Genomic DNA, 20,211 nt, shown 5'->3' with positions numbered 1-20,211 from the left:
GAATTTGGGGAGTTAAAAGTCCACACATCTTAAAAGTTACCAAGTTTGAAAAACACTGGCCTAGAGCAATTATAAAATTTGGAAATGTTACAATTAAACCAACAATGCCTAAAAACCATAATGGTAAAAATTAACACAAAAGACAACCATGTACCTGGGGGAACAGATATATATATATACAATTATTTTCTGAAAGCTTACAATAGCTTCCAAGTAATTCTTGCAAGCATTAGAATGCATCAAAATCTGGAAATAAGTCTTCCCCAAGCCTAGCCATAAAATATTCTTTTTTGTCATGCTCCTTCAGATCTAAGGAAAGTAATAATAAGCATGTACATGACATACTCATTGGATATTTTCCTCCTCAGATATAATTTATCTATTCCTTACAACAGTGGTCCCCAACTTTTCGGGCTTGGAGGCCTGGTAGGGGGGATGGTTCTGTGTGAGTGGTAGGTGCAGCCTGGTTCCGAACAGACTGCAGCTAACTAGTGGGCTGCAGCCTGGGGGTTGGAGACCCCAGCCTTACAACACAGAATAAGCCCTCCAACCAAACATCTTAGGCTCAGATTAAGCAACCAAACATCTCAATTTGCACTTTTGTCTATTTCTTATTCCTCTAGCTTTATCATAAAGTACCAGATTAAAAGACAACACTGGGACATCCTGTATTGAATGTATCCCACACTGAGTTCTTCTGACTATGGTCTTGTCTTTATTTTTGGAGAGAAATGCATCTCTCAACAGAATGATTGACACATAGTTCACAATTCTCATACCTATAAAGAACAACAACAAGGTGAACTGGCAGTATGAAGAGGCAGACTACCGCTTCCTCTTCTGTTAGCAGCTCTGTCAGTAGAGATCTTGGCAGAGTTTCTTGGCAGTGCTCTAAGGCAGTGTTCTCAACTCTAAGGCAATGTTCTCAACTTTGGCAATGTGTCCAAAGATATGTGGACTTCAAATCCCACAATGCCCCAACCAGCATGCTGGAATCGAAGTCCATACATCTTAAAAGCTGCCAAGGTTAAGAAACTCTGCTCTAAGAAACTCTTAACAGCTGCCATTTTAACTTCTCATAATTCCCATAACTCCCTGGACCATTCTAGGAAATTAGAATGCAGGTACACTTAACTATCTTGTGAAGCTTGGATTCCTGAATAAAATTGGGGGTAGTGGAGGTGGAGGAAGGTGGGGTTAAGTGTGGGGACCAGGCAATGACAAGGGAAGAGAGGCCCAATAACTGCCCAAAGAGGCTGAATGCAGAAACTATCACTGATTGTGTTAATTTCTTAAACAACAAAAAAATCAACTCTTTGATTTAACCATTTTTGGTTATTAAATTTTTTTCCTGTACATTCTTCTCTTAAAGCCCAGCTTCATGAATTCTGGCTCTGGTGATAAGGGAAAGGTACTTTGCACATGTTCAACATATATACAGACTTCTATGTAAATTATCCTGGTGATTCCTTTGAAGATTTAACAACAATCAATATATATGTGACTCTTGAATTCTACTTCCAAAGTGACTGAGATCAGAAGCAACTTGTGACCTAGCTATTCAACATGTAAAAATGAAGAACTCCACATAGGGGTTGCTGACTCATTGATTACCTCTTGTAGACAATCCTCCAGAAAATAATGCTATCACCATACATTATTAGAACCATGCAATTCAAGGCTTTAGAGAATCCAAGATTTTCATACAATTTAGATATCCCTGTTTCTCAATTAATTTCGATTAAATTTGAGGATTGCCAAGAAAGGCAACTGATGGGCTAGCAACTGTTGTCTTTATTTTATATACTGTTTATTTTAAACTGTCAGCTGCCTACAGTCTCTATAAATGAAAATATCATAAGCAGCCCAATAGACAAGCGGCTTAGCTTCTGTAGTTTTTTATCCTTAACAAACTTTTAATGAAATGGGTAATTCTTAGCACATATCTTGGGAGAAATCTGAACCCCAAAGCATGAAGTGTAAATGGTAGGTCATGTTCAGAAGATGTAACCAATACAAAGGATACCGGTCAGCTGGTAGAAATGTTATGTGCAGCTCAGATCTAATGATGGAAGGAGAGAAGGAGAGAGTGTTTCACTTTAACCACTGTAAGAAAATGAAACCTTGAATATTTGAAGATGGAAGCCCCAGGTCAAAATAAAAATCATACCTATATATCACTGTCATTCACAATCAGCTTTATATGGCTCTGCAAATGGGGTCCTTCTTATCAGAAACAATGTTCTAAACCACTAATAAGACAGTATGGTTTTGACTTCACTAAAGATTTGCCAGACTCTTGAAAGTTTATGTACATACTATATGTTGGCTACTGCCAGCTTCCCTTTTTAACAGTCAGAACTTTTATTCTGCCACAAGTCTGAAGCTACCTTAATGAAATGGCTAGACTACAAACTCTTGCTCAACTCCGCAGCATTCACTTCACAAACTTCAAGGAACAGATGGCCAAACCCAAACCTGTGTGCTGGCAGATTATTCATGCATATTTGGATAAGAAACAGATCACACAACTCATTGGCAAGAGTCAAAAGAATACTAGGTATGAGTTATTTGCAAGCATGAAGAAAAACATCCTAGCTTTCATTACGACTTCATGTCAAAATGTAACAATCGTTATTTACTTTCTGCTGGCCAGTATGAGGACCCAAGGCAATTCTACTCTTTATTAATTAAATTTAGATTTTGCCATCTTTTCTTCAAGAGCCCAAAGTAGCAAGCATGGAGATCTTCCTTCATGTAGCCACACAACAACCTTATAAGATGAGGTTGGCTGGGAAAGGACAATTGGTTCAACTGGTTTCCATGGTTAAAGATGAAATTATCCCGAGTCTCCCTGGCCCTAGTCCAATATTTTAACTACTATACCAGGGGTCTCCAAACTTGGTAACTTTTAAGACTTGTGGACTTCAACTCTCAGAATTCTGGGAGTAGAAGTCCACAAATCTTAAAGCGGCCAAGTTTGGAGACCCCTGTACTATACCAAACTAGGCCCTAATTCAGGGGTGTCAAACTTGCAACGTCACATGACGCGATGTATTGCAACTTTTTGGCCATTGCCAGCAATGGGGTAGGCATGGTTTTGGCATGACGCATCTGGCCTGCGGGCCGGCAGTTTGACACCCCTGCCCTAATTCCCTGAAGCTCAAAGCTGGATCCATTTATTCCTGGGCCCACCACTCCTCTCCTAAGGGATTCCCATCTCAACAGCAGGAAGGAATGGGGCCTGACAGAATGGAGTGTTAGAAAGCTTGGGTATCTCTCATTTCTGTGCCCCTTGAGTCCTATGCCCCAAGAATAACTGCTCTTCACCTTCGTATCTGAGTACTCAAAAGTCCTAGAGGCAAGCAAATCATCTTTGCAGGGCAGATCTTTCTTCCCCAATCAACAAAAGCAAGTTGTTCTTGCAAATGCTCCCAACATTTGCTTGCTCTCGCTGCAAAAAGTCACAGCATTATCAGGACAGTGGCTACTTCTCCTCCTTACTCCTCCCATCCTGCTGCTTCAAGAGCTTAACCAGGGAACATGTCATCAGCCATAAAGGATTTCCCTCCCCCACGGTAGCAATAAACCAACAGCTCTTCAGTTTAAAGAGACAGCATCTTTCCAATCTGCCCATTTGTTGTTTGTGCACTGAAAATAAACGGGGGAGGGGGGGGAAGAACAGGAAACCTCTTTTCTTGCTTCCACATCCACCCTTTGGGAGCTTATAGTCTGCCAGGTTGATCTATAAGACAAAAATAATGTCTCCAGTTGTGTTGTGGTTGTTATGATTAGCTGCTGGCGTGATCAGAGCTGCAACCCAACTCCAAAGGCCTGTCCATCTCACTGAAATACACTGGTGGCCCGATTGCAACATACATTCATGTGTTTATTGTCTGTTTACTCAGAACCTGAGGAACAGGTTTTGCAGCCCGTCATGGCAGATGTTATCTGAATCTCACTTCAGTCTTAGCTGCTGGGAAGGACTTGCTGACTCATGGAAAAGGCCTGTGGTTGATTTCAAATTTGCCTAGGTCTTCTCAGAAGCTGCACACTCAGAGGGGAGGGAAGAAGGGATGACTTCCAAATCCCCGAGAATGAAGCCAGTTAAAAAAAAAAAATATCAGGATTTAACCTGCTTGCTTTTCAAACGTTCAGCACATGCAACAAGATAACCCATGCACCATGCTTGTGTGTGTGTGTGTGTGTGTGTGTGTGTGTGTGTGTGTGTGTGTGTGTGTGTGTGTGTATTTACATGAGCAGACCTGGGAGCCATTTGCTGTAAATGGCAACAGCAAAACTACTGGGCTTGCCATCTGTCCCTTAAAAACAAATGTAATGAGTTTGCTTCTAAATGCTGCAGCCCATTCCCTTTGCCCTTCCATATGTGACTGAAACTACAGAACTGACAGGCACAAAGCTTTAAAAGCTGTACAGAAGGACACTGATCCATCACTACCGCAGAATTTTATTTCCAGGGAAATGGAGCATTGTTTTTTAAAGGGATGTTTCGGCTTTCCATGTTGTTACACAGGCACAACTGCACCTTTTTACCCAATTAATTTGCTTAGATTAAGAATACATTTAAACACATTTGATCAATCAAGACAGTGTTCTCGGTTAATTGGAGAGATGATTATTTTTAAAATGTTTTTGTGCAAATATTTACAAACATCACACCAGTGACAGGCTGTAATGTTTGTAGGTAGCTGAATTAAAGCCTTTGTATTAAACACAACAGCAGAAGCCTATCTGGGTTCTCATGCAGTAAAGAATGGCTTCTGCTGCGATGTTTGATTTTGGCTTAGTGTGTTGCGCAAATCCAGCCCATTCAACAAACTATAGCTTAGTGCAATGGATAAAACTAGGCCATAGCCTCCTTTGAGGTAGAAGCTGCAAGATGCATGAGCCCTGGCTGTGATTCATCTCCAACTCACACTCTGGGTTTATGCATGCTGGTAGCAATGGAAGATTGTGCAACAATTCACCTTTAAAAACGCTTCCTGTTATGCCAGTGGAAATATGCCCTATCCTCCATTCCCAGCTTTTGGAAAATGGAAGAAGCCATCTTTCCTTAAGTATAGTTGCACAGGGAGTTAGAGGGGAAGGGGGGGGGGAATGAATGCTAGGGAAAAAAGAATGAAAGGCCTGTTGCTGTCCTTAAAGACAAATTCATCTAAGTCAGTGTTTCTCAACCTTGACAATTTTAAGGCATGTGGACTTCAACTCCCAGAATTCCACAGCCAGCATTGCTGGCTGTGGAATTCTGGGAGTTGAAGTCCACATGCCTTAAAATTGTCAAGGTTGAGAAACACTGAATTCTAAGTCTTCCTCAGAATCTGATTGTGCAGGTAAGTGGTTTTTCTCTGCTCAGCTTTCATTTATTTTCCCTACCTTTCTCTATCTCTTCCCTGCTACTTTTTTAACAAGCTTTTTCTCCTATTCTTTACCTCCTCTGCCTCTGCTTCACTTCTAAACACCTCTCTTATGGGCTCCTCCTCCTTTACTGAGACTACTGTCCCAGCAATCTTAACCCTTCCCAAATAAAAACCATGCACTTATTTGATGATTAATTCAATTTATGCAAACAATACCAACTGATGAAAATAGTAACTGAAAGTAGAATTTGTTAATTCTTGGAACAGGATCTGAAGATGATTTGGAGGTTCCTTTGATCCACCTTTGACCTGCTTTGCAAATGCCCTTATGTCACGTTTTTGGACATTTTGATGCAAACGTTGTCATTTTTAGAAAGAAAAGAATGAATGAAGAAATCAACCAGCTTTATTTCCAAAGATGCATCCAATTTAGAATTTGCATGGTATATACCATTTTTGACTGTAAGCCTGCCTCCAATAGCTTTTATTTACCTAGCAAGCCATTGCTTCTGATATAGTATGCCTACATCTTCATAATATTAATTCTTCCAAAACAAACGATACATATTTTATGTACATGCATGCCAGCTTACGTAAAGCACCACATGATTATCCAAATTTCTTTCAGATGAAAAGTTCAAGGAAAACATCTGTAACCATGTCTCGAGCTAATTTACTATCAGGAACAGTCACCACCAAGTAACATGGACCAACCGTTTGATCCTGGCAAGACACCTTTTCATGTTTCTTTGAGATATGCACCCTCTGACTAATTCAAGAAGACTGTGACATGTCACTTATCTGTCTTCTTTATATTTCTGCAGTCAAGTCTGAAGCAAGTCCTACGTTGCCATTGCTCCTTGTAGCAGACAGTGGGAAGGCATATGCAGATCAGAGGCCCCAGTCCTATATCTGCTGTATTTATCTGCCTGCCAGTAAGCCCTATGAACTCATCCATATGACTACATTTTTGGCAATGGCCACTTCAGATGATTAAAAATGTTTTGAAAGAGTCATAATGGCTTATACTCACCTTATACTTTTACTTCCTTTAAGCAGGATTTCCTAAGGGTTTGACCACATAGAAAATCTGTTTGAGCCCACATTGCTCTGGAACAGAGAAATCATGCACACCCCAAGAAACAATTCCTCTTTAAAACTAGTTGTCATTCTTCTGAGAACTGTCATCCACCTGCTGTCTACATTTTGCATAGGATGAAGGTGTCCATTCCATTCCCTTTCATTTTTATCCCCAAATTTGCTATTCTATGAATTGAAAAAAAGCAGTGGGATGTTCAAAATAAAGCTATTTGAAAGAGAAAGGTGCATATACAGATCAGAATTGTTTAAAAGATACAAAATACACAATCCCCAAAAGAACTTTTCCAAGTAATCTCCCAATTGGCCTCTCTGACTTCAGAGGACCAAACTAAATGGTGGAATAGTTGTGTTTGTTATGATGTCAAGGATAGGAAAGAAGGCTGGGAGTCGCAAAATGAGAGGAAATGAATTTAATGAGCCAAGGGGAAGTAGACAAGTTCAGATCTCCTAAACCCCTAGCCCAGGGGCAGGCAACCTTGGCTCTTTTATGACTCATGGACTTCAACTCCCAGAATTCCTGAGCCAGCCATGCTGGCTCAGGAATTCTGGGAGTTGAAGTCCATGAGTCATAAAAGAGCCAAGGTTGCCTACCCCTGCCCTAGCCTACCTGACTGATCTTGGATGAGATCAAAAGAATGACCCCAGGCCAGTACATGGATGGGTCACCTCCACAGACATGTTGGAACTAAGGCAATGGCAATAATACTTATGTATTATTTCCAAGGAAACTCCATATCCATGTCCATGAGGTCACCCAGAATCAAACATGACTCAAAACTATTTGACATGAAACATCTTTTATTTGTAAAAGTTACACCCAATTCGTTTTAGCTGTTCTCTTTCTTTCTCACAACCTATATAAACAAATGTAGCTATTACCATCAGATCCAGTTTGACAGAAATATTAAAGCACGTATATACTACTTCATTCTCAGGTATATAACAATAGCAGTAGGCAGTGTGGTGTCCTCCAGTTATTTTATTCTGCTACCTTCGCAACCCCACGTTGGTCTGGCCAGCTGAAATCTTGAACACCAAGGATGGGAGGGGGGGACTGCCAAAGGCGCATACTGGCATTTTACTAGCCTTCCCTCATTCTTTTACCAATAGCACCCTAAGATAAGCAAGTACTTGTTGCAGCTTTTAACACAGAAGTCCCTTAAGTTACCTCAAGGTACTTTTAACCTCTGTATTTAACTTTGCAAAAATGCTAAGTTTCTGCCTGACAGAAAATGGCTTTGAGATAATCTTCATAAAGAAAATTCAAGTACAAAACAACAGCTACTGGATTCATCCATTAACAATGTACTTAGATTTACCTTTTGTGTTCCTAAGGATACTTAGTGATTCTAAAGTCTTTAAAGCAAAGTTTTGTTCAGTTGCACAATTCCCTTATCTAGTGTGTTCCTTATTAGCAAGCATTCGGGAATGGAAAACCAAATTTTGCATATTTTCTGCTTGCCTAAAAACTGTAGAACCTGGCTAATCTTATCTTGGCCCTTAAGTAAAGCAAGGCCCTGGTGAATACAGTACTTGAATGACAATGACTATCAGGGAATATCAGGTTCGTAAACTGAACTAGGAAGCCAAAAAACATCTCATGGGAAGACTACATCAAATCATTTTCACACTGTTGCCAGGAAAATGGTTATATCTACCCAGACACCAAATGTCTGAGTAGAAAACAACTTTTCCTTTACCTTACCTTCTTCTAAAACCTGCTGCTGAAACCCTTATAACACTAAGGCCACGGTTTTACACCAGTCATCTCCACCCAAATCTTGCTTTGCAGAAATAATTACATTACTGCATCTTTTTAAAGTTGCTTTACTGAATTATAAGCAAACACATCTGCCACCCGCTTTGAGATTAAGGTTTCAAAGACCGAGTAAATGGAGTACATCAGAAAAATCAAAAGGATTGTATTGAAATGAGACACAGAAAATGCGCTACAAAAAAAAAAAGTAGGATAAAATCCAAGCTTCCGAGGTAAGGAAGGAAAAGATCAGCAGAACAGGAAAGTCATACTCATATTCACACACGATGCACCAATTCAAGCAAAAGCTTCATTGTCAGCTTTCCGAAAGGGAAAGAACAATTCCTCCTTACTTCTCCCCATTCCTGCATGATTGGGATAGGAACACGAAGCAAAGTCTTCCTTAGCTTTTGTGTGTGAATGGCTTTGAGCTTCTTTGTTCCTCTGAAAGGACAGGCAGAAAGGAAATGAAGGAAGGTTTACAAGATTTGTATTTACTCAGAGCTACAAATCTGTCAGCAGCTTACAGGCACACACATACAGGCACACACACCCCTTCACAAACTTCTTTTTCTTCTTGCAGGGGTGGAGCTGAGGTCAACTCAGAAGGACAAAATGCATTCAGAGGCCACCACTAGCCCAGCCAAAGGAACAAGACCCATCGTCCTGAAGCAAAATGGGGTGGATATGTCTGTGAGAGGGGGAAACGCTGGAGGGAGGAGAGATTTACACACGTGTTGTGCAAAGGTGTGCACCTGCCTTGATGAAACATAGTACTTCGAACGGTATTTTTTGAGATGCATTCTTTTTTCCAAACCTCATTGAAAGTGGTAGAATAAAGGGGGAGAGCAGAGGGAGATTGGAAGGGAGATGATTCACTTTGATGTTACCAGCATCATCACCACATCCGTTAGCTAAGGCTGTCCGGTCATTTTTAAACAGGAGGAGTAAGAAATGAAGAGCCATACAATTTGCCTCTAACAAACAAGCCATAGCAAGAGCATCAAAAGTACAAGTGAACTTCTGAGTCAGTACTGTATTGTAGCAACCACCAGTCCTTTGCCTCCCACAAGTATTTCCTCTCTCCCTAAACAAGTAACCGGTACATCCAGCAGCTGATTTGTCAAATTGTACATTTCAGCATTAAAAAAAACAACAAAAACCCAGTTATCCCCGGCCTTCCTCAGAAAGAAAAGGCAAAAAGAATCAAGCGAGGCTCATCTTCCATTGCCCTTAAAGTACATGGTCAACAAAAATTTAATTAATTCACCCAGCAGAATTTAATTAAGCCTTTTCTCCCTGACACCTCCCTCCCTCCCAATTCCAAGGCACTGACCACAACCTATGGGTCTAACCCAGAGGTGTCAAACTGCTGGCCCATGGGCCGGACACGTCACGCGGAAGCCGCGCCCACCCCATTGCCGGCAATGGCAAAACTATCCCGATACGTTGCGCGATGTCACATGACGTCGAGAGTTTGACATGTCTGGTCTAACCCAACTGAAACACTTCCTAGATTTAGAGAGAAAACTTTGGAGCTTTTGTGGAAGCAACTACATTTTGCTTTGTTGTTGTTTTTTTTTCAAATCGACACCGCATGTTGTGAGGTGGGGGTAGTGGGGGGTAACGTCTGTTTCCATTTGAAACTGTCAAAATTAGCATGCAGTAATTAAAAATCACACCCTTTCTCTTAATAACCTAACCAGCATGATACAATCAGGTTGTGCCAACTCTTTAATCTAATTGACTAATTACAGATTTTAATTTAGTCAGTTACTGAACAACTGTTGACAATTTGTTTTCATTAGGGACAGACCAGGATAAATATTTAGGCTCCCCAATCACAGGGACTATAGCGTAAGAGCTTTGCCATGACCTCTTGATTTTCCTGCTTTGAGGGTTTTGTCAATAACAAGTTTTTTTTTTTAAAAAAGGAGCAACTGCTTCCCAACAGCCATCCATTCTTGCAGCTCCAATGCAGTTCAAATAACTCTTACCCTTAAGAACATGAGTTCATTTGGATGACAAATAGGGACCCGCTTCAAAGAGACAATCAAAGCTTTTAACACAGCCCAATCTTATCCCAGGAACACAGATGAATGAGGGTGTTTTAATATTGCATTTTTTATTTTTCCATAGTAAAAGTCACTGCCACTGGTTTATCAACCAGGGATTATTCTGAATGAAAAGCGATTCAAACAAAGTTCATTTTTAAGGAGAGGATTTGAGTGTCTACCTTGGAATAATGGATCACACAAGATTCTCTCTTTCATGAAAGAGAAAATTCTGTAGCTTCTTTCTCAAATAACATGGCTTGTGAAAGGGCCTATACTCCTATTCAGAAAAACATACACCTGCATTGTTTCGCAAACATTTAACAAGGCATGCTATAAGTATCTTAGGCATATCTCTTCTGCATTCTTTTTTTTAACAAAAAAAGGTGGAGGAAACCTTGAAAGACATTCTCCTTACAGCATCCTCTTCCTTGTGAAAAGGTAAGATTGCTTTTCCTTGATAAAATTAAACATTAACAAATGATCTATATATATACTGGCGGTCCCAACCCCCCAATCCGTGCACTGGCACTGGGCCATGGCATGCCAGAAACCGGGCCGTGCAAACAAGCAAAGCCCCATCTGCGGGATGCAGGCAGCATGCAAAACCACGCCCCCTCTGGTCCGTGGAAAAAACCCTCTCCACATAACTGGTCCCTGATGCCCAAAAGGTTAGTAGGGACTGCTGATATATATACTATGATTTGTACAATAAACAAACTGTACAGCACCCAATGCTAAATAGATTCCTAAATCGCTTAATCTTTCTAGAGCAATCTTCCCAAACCAGGCATTCTCCCAAGGAATTGGGATTAAATCTCAGAATTGACTGATTGATGGGAATTGTGAACGTTTCAATCCCCAAACCCTCAGGAAGTACCCTATTATTATTGTGAGAGACAGAAGATTTTTAAGACCTAACCCTACCACAATTTGTTTTAGCACAAGCTTCCATAGTTTGCATTTGTAAACCATCACCCCTCCTCTTGTGCTGGTGTACTAGCCTTCAAATTAATTTCCTGCAGAAACACCCTGCCACCCAACTAAAAGACTAGATAAGATAGGGATTAAGAGTTCTACTTTTTTATTAGAGTTCTACTCTGTGACTTTTGACTCCTCTGCACATCCATGAAAGTGGAAAATACCTGAATAAGGGTAAGCAAACTAGGAACACATATCACATTTAAATCAAGATCAAACTAAACTAACAATTGTTTAGAACAGTGAGAGCTCAGTCCATGACTGAAAGCACACTAAGTACAACATTTGTACAAAGCAGAAGAGGGAAAGATACAGACACTGGAAACACCAGAGTTAAACAAAGCTTGCGTGGTAATGCAATCCATCAATCTGCATTGCTGTTGATTTCATACCTTTCATTAGTCATACCAGATACATCTGCCCTAAACGCTTTATAAACTTTCAACCCGTGCGCACGTGTTTACCCCGTCTCCAATAATATCTATTACTGTCCACTTGCTCTTGGCATTAGGAAACACATTTTGAAAATTAAAGATCATAATTATTTATATGCTACTCTTCCCCGAGACTGTTACCAAATTATATCCAAAAATACACATCTATATAATAATAGTAACAACAATTACTATTACTGCTGCTACTACTAAGTCAGTAAATAGATACTAATAAAGAACTATCTCGTCACACAATACCAAATGAAACAATACAAATAAGCTGACTTGATACAAGAGCTCTTTACACAGATATTAAAATTTGCTATACTCAAAGGTCGACTATAACCAAAAGACAACATAGGCTTCTCCAAACACAGATTCACATCCTTACTCTTTACATACTCCTTCTCAGTCTTCCCTGGACCTTTTTTTTTTTCCTGACCCTTTCTCCATCACTAATTTGGGGAGTTAAGTATATCAAGTCATTAAAGTCACCAACTTTGATTGTGTACTCAGCTGCTTACTACCTGTTTGTATGATATTAGCACATTAAGTCCAAAACCTGATCTTTCTTCAAGTACTGATTAACTAAGGTTGTAACCCTAATAAGCTCTGCGAACAGAGACTTACTTTTGAGTAAACAAACATAAGAATGCACTAATGCTCTCCACAAATTATGTTGCTTCTGCTGGACAAAAAAACTTGCCTTTAATTTTGTATTTCTCCCTGCAGTGATGTGAACAGAAGCACTTTGGGCAAGTGGATTGTGGTTTATTGCCAATGTTTCTCATACTGGAAAATATGGGAAATATCATCTGAACAGGCCTAGTATTTACTAATTAGCATTTCTTATGCTTCAAACAACAGTGCTTTATATGCATCGAGTTGGGTTGCTATCTTTCTTTTGATATTTTCCCCATTTCTTCCAGCATCAGCACTTCTACCAACTAGAGAAGCAGTCCCTAACCCAGTGGTTCTCAACCTGTGGGTCGGGACCCCATTTGGGGTCGATCGACCATTTCACGGGGGTCGCCAAGCAAGGCTGTCCGCCATTTTTTTGTCCGCCATTTTTTTTGTCCACCATTTTTTTCCCTTTTCCGGCAGGTGCCTTACCTCCCTTGAGCTGGGCCAGCTGGTGGTCGGCCTGCTCCGTCTCTGCCGCTTGCCAGCTACGCCTCGGCCAGCGCAGGGGGCGGAACCACGCATGCACGGCACTCCCGGGCAGGGAAAGTCCTCGACTTACGACTGGTTGGGTAGTCCTCGACTTACAACCGGTTTAGTCCTCGACTTACAACCGGTTTAGTCCTCGACTTATGACTGGTTTAGTCCTCGACTTACGACCGGTTGGGGTCGCGGCATTAAAAAGGTTGAGAACCACTGCCCTAACCTTTCTGGCTTTGCAGACCAGCGGTGGTCGTGGTGGCGGTGGGAGAGAGAAGGGATGGTTCTGTGCAAGCAGCGGGTACGTGTGCTTGCAGCTCCATTTGTGTGAGTGGCAGGCGGCTGCCCCTGCTAGTGGCACACTCGCATGCACACCCACCACTTGTGCAAGTGGAGCTGCATGCACTCACCTGCTGCTTGTGCGATGTAAATGGCCCATGGCCCAGTACTGGTTTGCAGCCTGGGGGTTGGGGACCCCCAAATTAGAGCATTGGGGACATTCCATGGGGGTCGGGCACTGTGTATGCTTATGCGTTTTGTCTGCCTATCAACCATCTAATAAGCAGAAGTATATAAATCTATTGCCCTATAAATGCCCAATTGTGGCTTTAAAATGTAGAACAAAAGAAAATTAAAATCAGTAACAGTTCTTAAAATACTTCTTTCACTTGTTTTAAATCATGATGTTGATTTCAATCAGATGTTTTTCATTAAGAATAACAAAGAACAGCTCAAGCCATTCACTTATTTATTTCATGCTCACTCCTAAGTTTTCTTTACAATGATTTTTTTTCATTTATTTGTCAGCTATGTCAAGTGGGTGTGAGAATTACCCTACAGATTATTTTTTTTAACATGGGGTTGTTCTCCACAGATAATATGCGATGTGGGAGTTATACTCAGAAGACAGCAACTGCCAAGGACATTAAGGCAAGCATTACACAAGATGCTTTAAAAGTCATGGCCCCAAGATCATAGATTCAGTCCACAAAATTTTATTGTCAAGTTTCCTTAGTAACATGTTTCAAGAATCACTCCGCTAACCTTCAGGGGAGTCCTAAGGAATTCATTACATCGAACAAAACTGAATTCTGGTCTAAATGAAAAACATGCCACTAGGAATGCACACTACAAAAGTTTTAAAAAGTGTTGCAGTTTCTTTTCTCTATAAACTTTCATATATTTAAGTGAAAGGAGAAACCTAGACCAGAAAAGTGAAATTTGAAACTGTAAAGGGAAGCCCCAAGCATCTTACTATGAATTCTCTTGTGTATCTTAAAGGAGTCGTAAGAATGATCCTCTCATTAGTCGCAGTAGTACCTTGAAGATCACAAAATTTAAAAAAAGGAAGGCTCCTCTGATTTCAGACTAAGTAAGGCCAGTTTTAAGCATGATGATAATCCACACATTATCCAGATGTAGAAGGGGGTTGTTCACCACCCCCCTTAAAAATCTTAAGGTTGAAAGACAGAATAGGAAGAAACTATAGTTATTCCTAAAAGGGTTCTCATTAAGCCATAAACAAGGTACAACATTCAACATAGTGGCATGACCATTTAACGCAGAAATTATGTTTTCCAAGGAGAAAGGCTATTTTAATTGCAAACTCTGCAATTGTTTATAAGAACAGAATTACAGTTTGCACCTTCTACTCCCACACAGCATCTGTACCAGGTTTAAAACTGAATATCCATTTAAATACTTTCCCACATTTCCCCCCCCCCCCCGTACCATTTCTTTATTTGTAAAGCAGCTAGCACACACATCACTCAACCAGATGAACACATATATCATTCTGAGTTGAAAAAGGTACAAGCTCTTTGGCAGTGCTGAAATGGGAATGGAAGAATCATATCCAAGAGCATGCTTAAGCAAAGCAATGCTTACTGCTGATAGTTCAAAAATCTATTATTCCTGGTGTGGGAGGCTTTGCGCATACCTAGTTGCTGATATCTGCTCTTAGTAAATGGAATTAACACAGCACTTGTTAATTGCCAGACTATCATACTATTTTCAACTGAAACCGATCTCCAGAGTTATGACAGCTATGAGAATCTGAAATGCATGTGTGTTTCATGTCATGGCGGGGGAAGAACCGTTCTGAAGAATGCCATTCTTGTCACGTTCTCCTGGCAATTAAAGTTAAATCGTGTAGAAAAAAAATATTTATGTCACACCTACTGCTTTTGCAAGGAATTATTTATATTATAATTAACTTTTCTGATATAAAACATAGGAAGGATTTTTTAAAAGGCAGTGATGTCTAATTCCTTTAAAATGCTATTTTGCAAGCCCAGTAGGCAGATTCCATTTCCAACAATCTCCCAATCTATGTAACAAACAGGTTGCTGCTTTAACGCATTCTACGCTTCTATCTAAAAGGCCTTGATTTTCATTTTTTTTAAAATAAACATTTAAAATAAAGATTTTAGAAATTTCCAAGATACATCTTATAAGACACATACTGCTCAAAAGGCAGCTACTTCTGGAAACCTCTACCTGCTGGACAAGTGAAAATATCATCTGTTGACATCAGTTTTGAATTTTTGTGCCGTCTCTCAAAAGTTCCACTCTTGAGGAGCCTGTGCAGACAGAATAATGCCACAAAAACTACGTAGCGACAGTCAACTAGATTTAAGTTCATTTTCTGTAGCTGGAGGCCAAAATCGACTAAATTGGTTCTAGTGATCAAGTTTTCTGCAATTCCCCATTCTGTGTATTAGCTATTTGACAGAAATTCACTGCGGTATTTAAACTGGCAGTCATCACAGCTAACTCAAATTGTATTGGCTTTCAGAGTGTTGAAACGGTGAACTGCAATCATCAATCGGCCAATTCCAAGATAACGTGGTAGTTGAAATTCCCTGTCATGCTGTACAATCCCTTTGTAGCTCACTAGCTCAGAAGATGCACAATAAAACCGGCAACAAGAGTGTCTGGCAATGCTACCACAATGTAATACGAGTGTGCCCATGAAGGGGCTTTGCCCAGAAACAAGATAAAGGCGACTTGTGCCAACAGTAGGAAAACCTCCAGAGAAAGCACAGCCTTTTCTTTTGGAAAACAAATATACAGAAACACTGAAATTGAAAGCACATTTTGGATTCTGGGTCTCCCACTCACTCACCCACCCACCACTCATTGACAATTTTGCAAATCACAGATCACTGAAATACCACATCAAAAACACTAGAGGGTTTTCCCCCCCTCTCATCTCTACGCTACTGTAAGATACTAAGATAAATGGAGCTAAATATTAAAAAGGGGTGTATCGCCGCAAACTTCAAATTATGCTTACATTTTAATAACTAACCAATGTGGATTTTTCCCCATAGAACTTTATTATAAAGATTTTAATAAAGAAAGATAAAAAGTAACGGAAACTAATAATTTAGAAGAAGGAAAAGAGAAAAAAAGACAAAGCCAAAAGCGCGGGGGCAAAAAAGAAAGCACGTAAAGAAATAATTTCTTTACAACAGTTATACGTATACATATAAATTTGCCTCTTGCTCTGTGGTTATAGCATAACTTTCCTATTTTTCTATAATCTCTTTTTTTCCTATTCATCAAACACATATCAAAAACTTCACTTTCTGTTTTATGCAAAAAGTTTATAATGTGTGTTTTCCAAGCATTTAAATTAATCCAAACACATATTAGAGTTATTTTTGTACCGTTAACTGGGCAATCGGGAACTTTTCTGGGTCTGATTCTAAGATGATGGAAGCATCCTGACTGAATAAGTGGGCATGGATTTCTTTGCACAACCACACTTTATCCTTGCGACATTCAGATTTCTACCTGTAGGAAAACATGTTCCCAGATTCTCCTGCCTGTAGCAAGCAGATACAATGAAGTGCAAAGATTCTTTTTTTAAAAAATATTGCTTTCCATTAACAAAGAAAGAGTGAGTGAGGTTTTTTTTTCTCCAAAGCATACTGACTTCCCATTCGTTTGGTATGTAGTTTAGCTGGCGCTTTTTCTCCTAGTGCTCCTTGCATCTCAATCAGAAAAATTCTTAAATCAGTACAGGTCAATGATCTGAGAACTCTTATGAACAAGACACGCGCATGCAAAAACCAACCTCAAGCTCATTGTTGGGAGGTGTTTTTTTTTAAAAAAAAATTAAAAATGTTCTTTGGGGAAATTGCTTGTTGCTCCTGCTGCTTCTATTATCATATAGTTATACTGGGAAATGAAATGGAAGTTACACAGCATGCAAGTCCTGTTATAGAAGCCTCTAATGAAGCATGATTTCCCATTCTTTGAAGGATGTATTCCCCAGGCCCACTGATCTGGAGAGATTTGCTTCTTAAGCATTCAAGTAACCACACCTCAACTATAAACAATGGGAAAGAAGCATGCAAAGAAGGGAGGCCAGATTTTCAGTGCATTTCAATATACCCAGAATGTCTTGTCTTTCACACAGAAAGCATTAGGGTTTCTCTCACTTTTTAAGCACGTTCTTTTTGTCTTCTGCCAGGTGATTCTCTTGATAAATAGTCTCTAGCGTGGTAGAGAACTCTGCAAACACCTGAAAGATAAATCTTTACACTGGGAACCATGCCTCTGTACAAAAGTAACTGAATAGCAATTAACCATCCGTGGCTTTTGTCCATCATTCTGACAATCTATAATAGCTGTTTAGTTTGACCGCATCCACGTGCACAGCAAAACCTTTCCACCTGTAAAAAATGGTGTTTTTTTAAAGAGCATAAGCAGCAACAGCTGCTAACCCATCTTTCACATCAAGCGTCCTTTCAAAGTCCCATCTTCTGCCATTCCAAAACCATGCAACCACCAACTGTTTTCTCATATGATTAGAAACCTGAATGTATCTATCTTCACTCACTGATAATTCAGAAGACACAGCACTTATTCTACCTACCACCTTATGGTGTTACAGGCAAAGAGCATATGGGGGAAAAGATCCTAGCTACATGTCAGGCCAATAAGGAACTATCTTATATTCAAGGTTCTGATTTGCCGGACATTGTCAAGAATCACCCACAGTTGAAACCTGATCCAACTTCCCCAGGAGAAGACTAGCCTGGGATTATAAATCTCATCATGCTCCTCCCATTCACCAGAAACTGCCTTTTCATCTACGCACCCTCCCAAACCAAAGGAATACTATTTCTGTAAAAGCAGAACAATCCTGAAAATAATTTACAGCAGATGGAAACAAAACTCCCTCAAATGTATTGGCCTGTCTGCCCTTTATGTGGACACAGCAACTATAAACCATATGGCAAGGTTTTTAACATGCTCCTGTGTGTTATACCTTGCTTGAGAAAGTGTGTGTATCAATACGCACACACAGATAAACTCATACGCCGCTAGACTCCAGTTGGTATATAATGGCAAGCATGCTACATATTGCTTGTTGGAAAGTATTAATTCTAGAGAGAGGTAAAATCATCTTTACTGCTTGAAATATCAATAATCGAAGCCAAGCCAGTCATGAAAATACATGTTAACTATCTATTTTGTGATCAGGAGGACTTTTAAAAACAAATAGTATAGCGAAAGGATGGGAACAGGAAACAAAGTCTAAAAACGTAAAGTACTTAGAAATGTTACAAAACTGTATTTACACTGAGAATTTTAAAAACCTCAATGAGGATTGTATCTATTTGCTGTAAGCTTAAGGCAACATGTATTAAAGAAGTTTATGTGAATCATCCAATACACTCTGCCCTATTAGAATTATTACCAAGCTAAAAAAGATTAATTTCTCTAAATACAGTAAATCCTCAGACACTATTATAAGGCTGCTGCTAATGTAGCATTACTGAATTTTGCATGCCAGCGCTACAACTCTATACCTTATGCCAGCCTTTGTCAAGGTTACATCCACCAGGCGTGCTGAGATAATCATCATCAAATTCCTAGCCAGCCTGGCCATGAGCTGTGAACTCTAGAGCCACAGAATGCAAGAACAGGAAAGACTCCCTTCATATTTTTGTTTCCTACTGGGTTTTCTACCACAACCACAATTAAATATTATATTAAGAAAATCCTTCTTCCCCATTCATTGGGTCTTGTAACATCTTGACTCACAGCTGAAGAGCTGTGAAAAAGCAAAAGCTTGCATAAATTGGAGTGGTCATTTGAGTGGCTGTAATAAAGAAACCCTCTATGGCAGGGCTTTTCAACCTTTTCACCCATTGTACCGCTTTTAGGACATGGCAACATCCGAGTACTACCAGTCGCCTAGCAAGGTGTCAAAAACTTGATGACCCCCCCCCCAAAAAAGGGAAAAAAGTGATAAAGTACAGGTAGTCCTCGACTTACAAAGTTCGCTTAGTGACTGTTTGAAGTTACAATGGCACTGAAAAAAGTGCCTCCAAGCCACAGCCAAGCAAGACACCTGTCTCCCCGCCCGGCAGCGCTCTTCCTCCTATCCGAGGTTTTCATTGTTGTGAGCATTTCTGTTGAGGATTGGCAGTGGGGATGGGGTGGGGTGGTGTTTGGTTTTTATTCCCCCCCCCCCGTCTGCTGGGTGGTTGCAGCAGGTTTTGGTCACTTCACATGATCCTGGGACACTGTGACCATCATAAATATGAATCGGTTGCCAAGCATCTGAATGTAAATCACAAGACCCAGGAAATGCTGCAACATTCCAGCTGATCGGCGCTTCTTCTGGGCTCAGCAGAAGCGTCAGGATCAGTGCTGAGCTCCAGCTGGATCCTGGTGCTTCCACTGAGCCCTGACAGCCCCGAAGAAGCGTTGATCCTAGGGCTTCCGCTGAGCCCTGACAGCCCTGCAGCTCCAGCCATCTCTTACTCAGGCTTGTGCAGTGCTGCCACTGGTTCAGCTCATTCCCCTCCCCCACTACCACTTTTCTAGGATGGTTGCGTACCACCTGCCAAGTGCCAATGCACCACAGGTGGTACCCGTACCACTGGTTGAAAAGCCCTGCTCTGTGGAATTCTGGCTTTTTTCCCCCAAGTAACTAAGAAGCCAACAGGTTTAAAAAAAAATTAAGCCATATTGCATATAGAATAGCTTTTAACTCCAAAGTATCTACAACCAGCAGATGACCTTGAATAAAACCAACAACTAAACTGTTACGTTCCTGGTCCCTATCTATGGTATAAAGAGCTAAAAGAAGAAATATTTTTCAAGCATGTTAAAATAAATAAACAAACAGAAGTTAGGAAATAAAAGTGAGGCGGCCATAGCTGAAGACAAGAGGCTTGTCCCAGTTCATTTAATTCCAAAAGCAATACTAATCTTTTTTGCCAATCACACAAAGAACCAGTATTTATTCTAGGAGAGAAAATAAAATATTATTCCCCAAGATCTGTTCAGATTGAAGTCTCCTTCCTACTGCTGGCACT

The sequence above is a fragment of the Protobothrops mucrosquamatus genome, unplaced genomic scaffold (assembly GCF_001527695.2).
Source record: "Protobothrops mucrosquamatus isolate PMUCROS unplaced genomic scaffold, P.Mucros_1.0 scaffold24, whole genome shotgun sequence".
Taxonomy (NCBI): Eukaryota; Metazoa; Chordata; class Lepidosauria; order Squamata; family Viperidae; genus Protobothrops; species Protobothrops mucrosquamatus.
This window is presented reverse-complemented; position numbering follows the sequence as displayed.